General features: G+C 39.1%; 1 long non-coding RNA gene and 1 other non-coding gene across 5 annotated transcripts; both read left to right on the forward strand.

Annotated features, from left to right (window-relative positions):
- Window positions 1–1,271: 1,271 nt before the first annotated feature.
- LOC104455455 lies at window positions 1,272–3,730 on the forward strand. 4 transcript variants are annotated; one of them, XR_005552816.1, is made up of 5 exons: window positions 1,272–1,797; window positions 1,883–2,557; window positions 2,667–2,830; window positions 3,309–3,542; window positions 3,655–3,730. It is a non-coding gene; the product is annotated as an uncharacterized LOC104455455 (transcript). The 4 variants fall into 4 exon arrangements; XR_005552815.1 differs by having other exon boundaries at window positions 1,273–1,797; window positions 3,309–3,416; XR_005552818.1 differs by lacking the exon at window positions 3,309–3,542 and having other exon boundaries at window positions 1,274–1,797; window positions 2,667–2,834.
- A 170-nt stretch (window positions 3,731–3,900) lies between these two features.
- LOC120286154 lies at window positions 3,901–5,951 on the forward strand. The gene is made up of 3 exons (XR_005552819.1): window positions 3,901–4,013; window positions 4,755–4,889; window positions 5,850–5,951. It is a non-coding gene; the product is annotated as an uncharacterized LOC120286154 (long non-coding RNA).
- The last annotated feature ends 3,375 nt before the right edge of the window (window positions 5,952–9,326 follow it).

A 9,326-nucleotide genomic window follows, 5' to 3' on the forward strand; every position in this document is an offset into this window, starting at 1 on the left:
TCTGGTGAATTTCGTTGCCATGAAATATCAAGGCATGCAGCGTTCTCCATTCGATTCGCATCCCATCAGTCTCTTCCTCACCGTCTTCACGCTCCTCCTTTTTTGCATCTTGTCCTTTCCACATGTTGCTGATCAGTTGATATTTCGGACACCTCGTGGTGCCCGCATCTTTCTCTGGCTTAGGGCCTTTTCCTGTCTCTCCGTAGCTTTACTCTCGTTCATCTTGTTCGGAGGACTCTTCTTCTTTCTCCTCTGTTTCCCGAGGATTGGAGCCTGGCAAGTGCTTGCGCATGGTGAGCGACGATGGAAGAGAAAGCCATCGATGATTCGCAGATAAAAACAAAACCAGAAAAGAGAAGAGATTCAACGAAACCGCGCGTCAACGCGGAATCCGCTGAGGAATGCGCAATGGGCGATGTGCAATGATATAACCAGTTCTCGACGCGCGGTTTTTCGTTCTCGACGCTTTCATCGCTCAGCTTATGGGGGGACTGGGCGAGATTTGCTGGCTGAACAGGAAATTTCCAATGACTATGGCTGCAGTACTAGTACCTGCTTGCCCCCTTGATTAATCAATTGGAAGCGTTGTCTAGGCTGACCATTAAAGCAATCCAATTCTACACTTATTTCGCTTATTCATGTGTTTTGCTTGATATCCTACTTGTTTTTAAGCTCTAGCAAAGCGTTCCTAATTTGCTGGGAAAATTTCAAAACATTTCAATATTATGAGTTTTTACAACGTTTTACTGTTGAGTAAGTTTCCACCTCATTCTGTAGAACTGTCTGGCTTAGTTTTGGTGTGAAGTGATTACCAATAAAACCGTTAAATAAGACCCCCTATATTTAAGCTTCCACCGCATTTTTTGTTCAAACGCAGTTAATGTATTTTGCCATGAATTTTGCAGAAAGATATCTATCAGAAACCATATTTATCAAGTGCACATCATGCTCTTAGTTTAGATTTGAAGCAAGCATGTCTCCTCCCAAAATTAGATCATGAAGACAACCTGTGGAAATCTTAACCTAGCTGACTACAAAAACCGATTGACATATTTGCCAGGACATACATAGAATTTATGTTCTGTCCGATAGTGACAAGTAAGAATCATTGGTTGAGGAACGTTAAATGTATCGTTTGGACCTGCGAGATGGAACTGCACTCATGTTTATAATTCGCTAAAAAGTATCACCTAAGAAGGAAGTTTAACTTGAAAATATGAAATATCTATTTTGAGAGGCAATGATGGTTCAACCAAGCATTGGATGTATGTTTTAAAGGAGTGATGACTCCATGAAGTTGAGTTTGGGAAATTGTAATACTTGAAGCGAATACAAACTGTTGCTGAAGTTGCAATTCAGGGATCTAAAGGGACACTTATATGAAAAGTGGACTGATGTGATAACTCCCATATGGGCTCAATTGCCTTTGCTCTTAATTGGGACGTGTAATTGGTTTTTTGCACATGTATCCCTTGGAAGGTGTCCTGGTTATATCCTTTTGCCTTTAAGAAACTCTCTTTTGACTGTCTAATGTTGGTATGAGACTAGTTTGAGAATGCCCATTTTCCAACAGATTCTTCAGGGAAAAGGCATTCATATACGGGATATCAATGCATCTGGGGACTACCTTGACCATTTCGCATCCAATTCATGAGGACCAAATATGTATTGGTAACGGTTATTTTTTTCTTTACCTTGATGACATTTGTCCTGTCTATTTTAGACTTGGTCTGAAAGATCAAGAAGAAGGTGACTTAGGACCAGCTTATGGCTTTCAGTGGCGGCATTTGGTGCTAGGTTGGTTTGCCTTAATTTAGTTGATCAGTTTTTATTTGTTGCAGCAATGTATGTTTAATGATATTATATATGTCGTATGTCACAGGAACAGTAACATGCACATTGACCTACCGGCCAAGGATTTGATCAGTTGTTGGATGTTATTTACAAGATCAAGAATAATCCAGACGATTGTTTAATTATGCTCACTGCTTGGAATCCTTCTGATTCTGGCACTTCCACCTTGGCACATGTTTGCACAGTGTAGATATGTTTTGCTTCATTTTCCCAAAATTCTCTCTGTTTTCTTTCCTTTCTTTCTTTGGTTAACCTAATTTTACCTTTGCCCTTTTTTGTTGCAAATGGGAAGTTGTCGTCTCAAATGTATCGGTGTTCTGCTGACATGGGATTGGTGGTGCCATTCAGCATCGCTGCTGATCCTCTCCTTACATGCACGGATGCCTTTCTATGTTTCTTATAGAATACTGGTCGGAAAGGATTAATGCTTCTATAAAAAATGCATCACAAGGATTGCTGCTATAATAGTTTACACTCTAGTGGTTGCTAGATGATTCCTACCTTTGATTCCCCAGCCTAAGGGGCGAAAAGTATCCCATTGATAGGAGGATATAAACATGGGAACAAGCGCTTATTTCAAGTTTTTCTTCTGCAGATCTTTCTCCCAGTGATTTTGTCCACGGTATTGGGGATGCTCATGTTTATTGTACCCATGTTAAACCTGTGCAGGAACACCTTCAGAAAGCACGTCAAGCCCTTTCCTGTGAGTAATCTGCAGTAAAATTGCAGGATGGTCCCTTCTCTTTCATTTCATTGTTCTGACTCAGCTTATCTTCTGTTGTACTTGCTAACACTCTTGTTCACATGTACAGATTTTAAAGATAAACCCAGAGAGGAAGGATATAGGCTCTTTTCTAGCAGCTGATTTCAAACTCATTGGATATGACCCTCATGATAAACTAGAAATGAAAATGGCAGATCAGAGTTAAAGATTTGGTGACATTCATGATGGACTCCCTTGACAATTTTATATATGGTAGGTATGAATTCCCTAATTTCCTGCATTGCCTCTAACATTGTTAGCTTTGTCTTCTTAGTCAGAATACTAATGGTAGACAATTTTAGCACCATGTCCTTAACAGCACATGGTTTTAGGAAACATTTGGGGATTGCAACGTTTCCGGTGATATTAAAGAAGGCCCTGTCAATTATAATAGAATATCGGCATACTTATTTCTCGTTGATTTTCCTACTATCTTTAGTTTAGTAATCGAGTCCAGTCTTGTCGCCCAGCTATTCCTTAATATTAGTTGTACAGTAGTGGTGGGGTAGTTGAGACTCTAGGCATTCAGAAGAAGTTCAAGGTCGAGATAGATGCGGCCGCTGTTTCATTATCAATTGTTATACCTGAGCTGACTGTGGTTGAGTTTTTGAGACCTATTACATTGGCTGCAGAAATTGTTCCTTGAGACTGATTATTTTTCTTTCTTAATTTTTCTTTCGGGTTCCTGAAGATTACATGTTCCTGTCCTACAGAGGGAATTCTTAATTGGATGTACTTAATGTCGACAATTTAGGAAGTGAGAATCCTTTAGTCCCCCCAGAATCATGGTGGTTCTAAGGTGATTTTGACGTTCCTTCATCTTGCTATCTCGTGAAATTCTGTCTGTGGATGCATAGCTCTTGCTTGCTCAGAGACAGATAAACCTTTGAAATCGTATGGTTTTTTCCATCATCGTGTTTAGCAGGTCTGGAAACTCTGAGTTGCTGTACATATTCCGGTCATCATCATCAGACTCTCTATATGTCTTCTTCGTTTCATTTCTCTGACATTCGATTTTCATTTCTCATAACTCATAGGCTCCTAAGAAGGACAGAGCCCCGCCTCACTCGTTTAAGCCTGTGAAGTCTTGTGGTAGAAAGCAGAAGAAGAAGGCATGACTCTCTCTCTCTCTCTCTCTCTCAAGATCGAGATAGATGCATCCGCTGTTTCATTATCAATTATTATACCTGAGCCTGACTGTGGTTGAGTTTTTGAGACTTGTTATATTGGCTGTAGAAATTGTTCCTTGAGACTTATTTTTTTTCCTTCTTTCTTAATTTTCTTTCAGGTTACATGATTCCGTCCTACGTGGGGAATTCTTAATTGGATGTACCTAATGCTTTGCAATTCAGGAAGTGACAATCCTTCAGCCCCCCAGAATCACGATGGTTCTAAGGTGATTGAGGATGCGCTTTTATCTTGCTATCTCATGAAATTCTTTCTGTGGATGCATAGCTCTTGCTCGATCGGAGACAGATAAACCCTTGAAATCATATGATTTTTCCCAAGATTGTGTTCAGCAGATCTGGAAACTCTGAGTCACGTGTTCCAGTCGTCATCATCAGACTCTCTATATGTCTTCTTCATTGCGTTTCTCTCTCTTTGACATTCGATTTTCATGGCTCATAACTCATAGCTGCTAATAAGGACAAAGCCACGCCTCACTTGTTTAAGCCTGCGAAGTCTTGTGTTAGAAAGCAGAAGAAGGCATGACTCTCTCTCTCTCTCTCTCTCTCTCTCTCTCTCTCTCTCTCATGTTGAGCGATTGAAAGTGTAGGGACAACTGGGGTTCCTTTGTAGTTAGTGTGAATATTTTGCAATGATGTTACACAAAATGAAGTGAGGATAGCAGATCTTTCACGTTGGGCTATGATGGCCTTGTAAGTTTATAATTTTTTCCAGTGCATGTACGGTTTATTAGGTAATTGGACTGGGGTCTTAAGTTGAGCTGCTGAAGAGTGTGTTGGGCATCCATCAAAGAAAGAGAGAAAGAAAGAGAGAGAGAGAGAGAGAGAGAGAGAGAGAGAGAGAGAGAGATGAAAAATGAACATGTTTTATACATTCATGCTGCAGTTATTTGTTGTTTATGTCGGGCTTACTTGGGTTGTGATGGATTAGATTGTGTGATGGTGAGCAGAAATGGAGCAAAGGAAAACAGAAGGAGAAGGTGAACAACATGGTGCTGTTTGACCAGGCAACTTATGACAAGCTTCTGTCCAAGGCGCCCATGTATAAGCTCATCACCACGTCCATCCTCTCCGATCGCCTAAGGGTATGCCTTTATGTTAATCTTATTAGTATCTATAATTGTCTATGTCTTGGTTTAGGCATCTACTCTTTCCCCTTTTCTGCTTACATGATCCGTCATCTAGTTATTTCTTATATAATGAGATGGTAATTGCCATCACGCTTGAACCTTTCTGGACACGTTTTGATGTAACCTTTTATTGATGCACTTAGGTGAATTATGTACATGTATGTAACTGATAGGATGTTTTCAGCAGGGAATTGCTCTGTTAATTCTGACAAATGCCTTAACTTGTTAGTTTTATATATGGTGGAGTTCTCAAGTAGAGTTCCACCCAATAAAATTCATTGGCACGGCTTCTTTAGGTCTATTAAGTTAGGAGGATCTGACCGTGGAAAGCTTGTTCCCATAGGCAAATAATGATAAAATTAGAACTCCCCGTCGGCTCACTTCCTGTGGAACAAATTGTTATTTTTCTCAGTCTTAAAAGTGCGCATTCTTCATTGGCAAATTTTGTGGTGGTGGGACATATTTCTGCTAATATGGATGAGTCAGCCTTTTTTGGAGAATGTAATTCACTTTTAGAGATTTATACTCTGAACCAATCTCTTCTGGATCCTCAAAGCTGTCACATTTTCAAAGTGGTTAGTATTCGCCATCCTTAGCATCGAATTTTGGTAATTTAGAACCCAAAACTCTCATGGAATCAGCCATTTCTGCATATATAAATGATTTGTTGTGTTGCTTACATGTGATCGAGTTGAGATGACGACATTTAACTTACCTGCCTTGACTTGACATGTGGTCTGGTGGTTGTATTGCATTCGGTTTTTCATGGCCAGTGTTTGCGTAGAACAATTAGATACTTCAATGTGCTATAGCTAACATATTCGTGTTCTCATCAGTGAGAGGATCTTGCTGTCTGAGCTCCTCTTTCTACTAATTAGTCATCTCTTTGTTATTTATAAACTTCATCTGGTGTAGGTTAATGGATCACTTGCTCGGAAAGCAATAAGAGAACTCATGGCCGGATTATATAATAAGTTTGAGGCTTTTTTTTTTTAATACTTTTCCTGTATTATTGTCATTGTACTTTGCCCCTCTAACTCTATGCCAAGACTAAACATCAAAGATGAGTTACGTAGACGAAGGAAATGAAAAACCCAGCATTACAACATTATTCGAGACAGAACGACGGTCAAAAGTAGTTAAAAAAAAAAAAATTAAAAGCAAATCGCTTCATAGAAAGACAAACCGGGCTAAATAACATGAACCCAGAATAATCCAAAATGCAGAGCGAAATGCTCACTGATATGAATCCGAACCGCCAATATTGAATCGCAACGGAACTAAACACTCAAGAACAACCAATGGGAGCGACCTCAGCTAGGTTTGGGCTTTTTTTTTTCCCCTTGGAGAGCGTCATTTGTTGGGTTATAATAGACAAGACATTCGATACAGATACTAAAGATGGTAAAATCCGGCAGTGAAAAGAAATTACATTGACAATCAAGTAGCGTATCTAATAATGCAAAGAAGTCCAGTAAGTTTGGTGTGGGGCGGGCTATTGATATGAATCAATGCTTTATCCAAACAACTATCCTTGGGATTATAGTAAACTCCCCTCTCAATAAAGCTGTAATCTTGAGACAATTCAAATGCTAGATAATTTATCTCTTTTGCGCAGCCAAGTCCTCTGCCAGTCTATCACACTACACTACCTACTGTTTCCTTAATTTCTTGTGCCACTAACAATCATTGGTCGAACACCAACTAGTACTACAATTCTGACATGATATGTGAATCAGCAGCTGTACGTGGCAAAAGCGCTCTTCCTCGATAGCTGAACAAACGGGCAAATGCGACTACTAGAATCTTTTGCTTGAGCTTCTGAATGAGACCCCACAAGTGAGGTGCAAAGAGCAATATCAACAACGGCAAACAGAGGAGAAAGAAGGAGAGGCCTCTGAACAACAATGCCGTGAGGAAAGCTATAGAGAGAAAGGAAAGGATCCTGAGAAAGAGAATTGCGCAAGCACCCCAAGCAATACGAAAGGCTTGTAGACAAGCGGAGCAATAGAGAAGGAGAGTGAAGATGCTGAGGAAGATGGTAATGGGATGAGTATTAAATGGAGAATCTGGCGTCCCCTGATATTTCATGGTAATGAAGTCGACCAATATTGGAACAATGAGGTGACAATGTCATCAGTGCTATTCCATTGATCACGCACAAAAATCGGCATTCTTGAATCTATATAGATGTGGAAAACAGGAAGAAGAGATAGAGTATAGAGTTGCAAGAGCAAAGCAAATGTCTGAAGGATGGAGTAATGTATTGTTGAGAAGAACTATGGTGTTTTTTTTTTCTTGGTCAGTCCTACTCTATTCCTACTCTACACTCACTCATTTTTTTTTTTTAGTCAGTCCTACTCTATTCCTACTCTACACTCACTCTCAGACTTTTGCCCTGTCTCTTGCAGGGCGTGGGAGTCAAGAGTCGAAACCCACTTTTACTCTCAGACTTTTGCCCTGCCTCTTGCAGGGCGTGGGAGTCGAAACCCACTCTTGAAACTTACGCGTCCCCACCCCATCCCCCCTGAGAAGGTGGGGATTTGAACCCCTCACCTCCTCCTTCCATGTTGGAAGGGTGGCCACTGGGGCGAATCTCAGTGGTTAAGAACTATGGTGTTGAGAATTATGTATATATAGATGCTTTTTAGTGCGAAGATGCACTTCGGGTCATCCCCAATTTTATAAACATATCTTTAAATTTAGATATATTTAGTTAGAAGATGCACTTAGGTCATCCCCAATTTAATAATATATCTCTATAGACAACGCTCTAAGATAAGCACTTTGGCTCATCTCCTAATTATATATATTATATCTCTATAATCCTGGCCAAACTGGGGGAAAAGCCATGTTGCCAAAGGGAAGATCGCCCTTTTTTATAGAGATATTATATATAAACATGGTTCATGTATATAAATTTGGGATGATCTAATGGACGATGGAGTTTGGGTCGTCCCCATGTGTCTTTATAAACATGACTCATCCCCCAGTTTGGCCATCTTTAAGAGGTATATATGTATGTATCAAAATATATATATATATATATATATATATATATATATATATATATATATGAGAGAGAGGGGATGAGCCAATCTACATCTTCTCACTAAAAAGCAACTATATATACATACATAAATTTCAGAGTTAATATTACCAACAAAAAAAAATCCAAACCGGTAAACTTATAACAAATTTAGCACAAACTAATTTTTTTATTATCAAAAATCCCAAACTAGTATTAGTTTTTATTAAATTTTACTGTCAAATTATTGAGTTTAATAACATGTGGTAGTTGACAAATATCCCAGTTTGGAGTTTTACCTTTCGTTTATCATAAATATATCAGTTTATGATTTTTTGATAGTATTAATCCAATTTAACGAAAACTAATGGATGGTAAAATTATCACAAATGTACTGATATAAGGTTTTTATGGTAAAAAAACTAGTCTTAGATAAATTTGTCACAAATATATTAATTTTGGGTTTTATATTTTAGTCGAAAAATTGGTTTAAAGTGAATTTATCTCATGTATATAGTTTTGAATTTTTCATGATATAATATATCTCTTCTTGACGTTGAAGTTGCATGCCAGGTCATTTCCCCCCATCTCCTTCTTGGTGAGAATAATATAGAAGCTTTGTTTTTTTATAAATAACTTTACAAACTTGCTGGGTTCTTATATAAAACCACTCTATTTATGGGTAGACTTATCAAAATGGGTCCAAAAATCATTTATAAACTCATGTTTGTTTAAATAGGTCACTTCTTATTGGGTGAATTAGCCATAATGGGTTTTTAAAATAAGAAAGCCAATATATATGGGTCTTAAATGGGTATAATTTGGATTTCCAATCAAAAGCTCTACTCTCTCTCTCTAAAACCATCAATGATGCAACCGAACTCCGTATTGATCCTCACCACCCCTTGGTGTGTTGAAACCCCAGCCCTAACGCTCCCCCAACACTCTCCTCCCAATGGAACCCCCTCCCCCAGCACAAGGGAGGTCGTGGCCATCTACAAGCGGGTCTTGTCGAAATTGATTCAATTCAAAGCCAATCATCGCCGATCTGACAATTATAGCCGGAGAGCAGTGGCAGCACACCGAGGGCATTGCTAATGCGACTTGTTCTTGGATTATCGAGGTCCGTGGACTTCGACCGCGTTTAGGATTAGGTGCGAATTCTTTTTATTTTTTTGCCCCATTTTGAAAGGATGTTAGACTTGTGACTTCGGGTCTTGCACAAACGTGATAAATTTGAAATTGGGTGAAATGGAGTGTAAATGGGTTCAGATTGTGCTCGTTTAAGACCCATATATTTTGCCCTTCCTTCCTCGAGCTTTCTCACTAACTTGACAAGTCGGTCAACAAAGTCACCCATTTTT

This window comes from Eucalyptus grandis, chromosome 7, assembly GCF_016545825.1.
Source record: "Eucalyptus grandis isolate ANBG69807.140 chromosome 7, ASM1654582v1, whole genome shotgun sequence".
Lineage (NCBI taxonomy): Eukaryota > Viridiplantae > Streptophyta > Magnoliopsida > Myrtales > Myrtaceae > Eucalyptus > Eucalyptus grandis.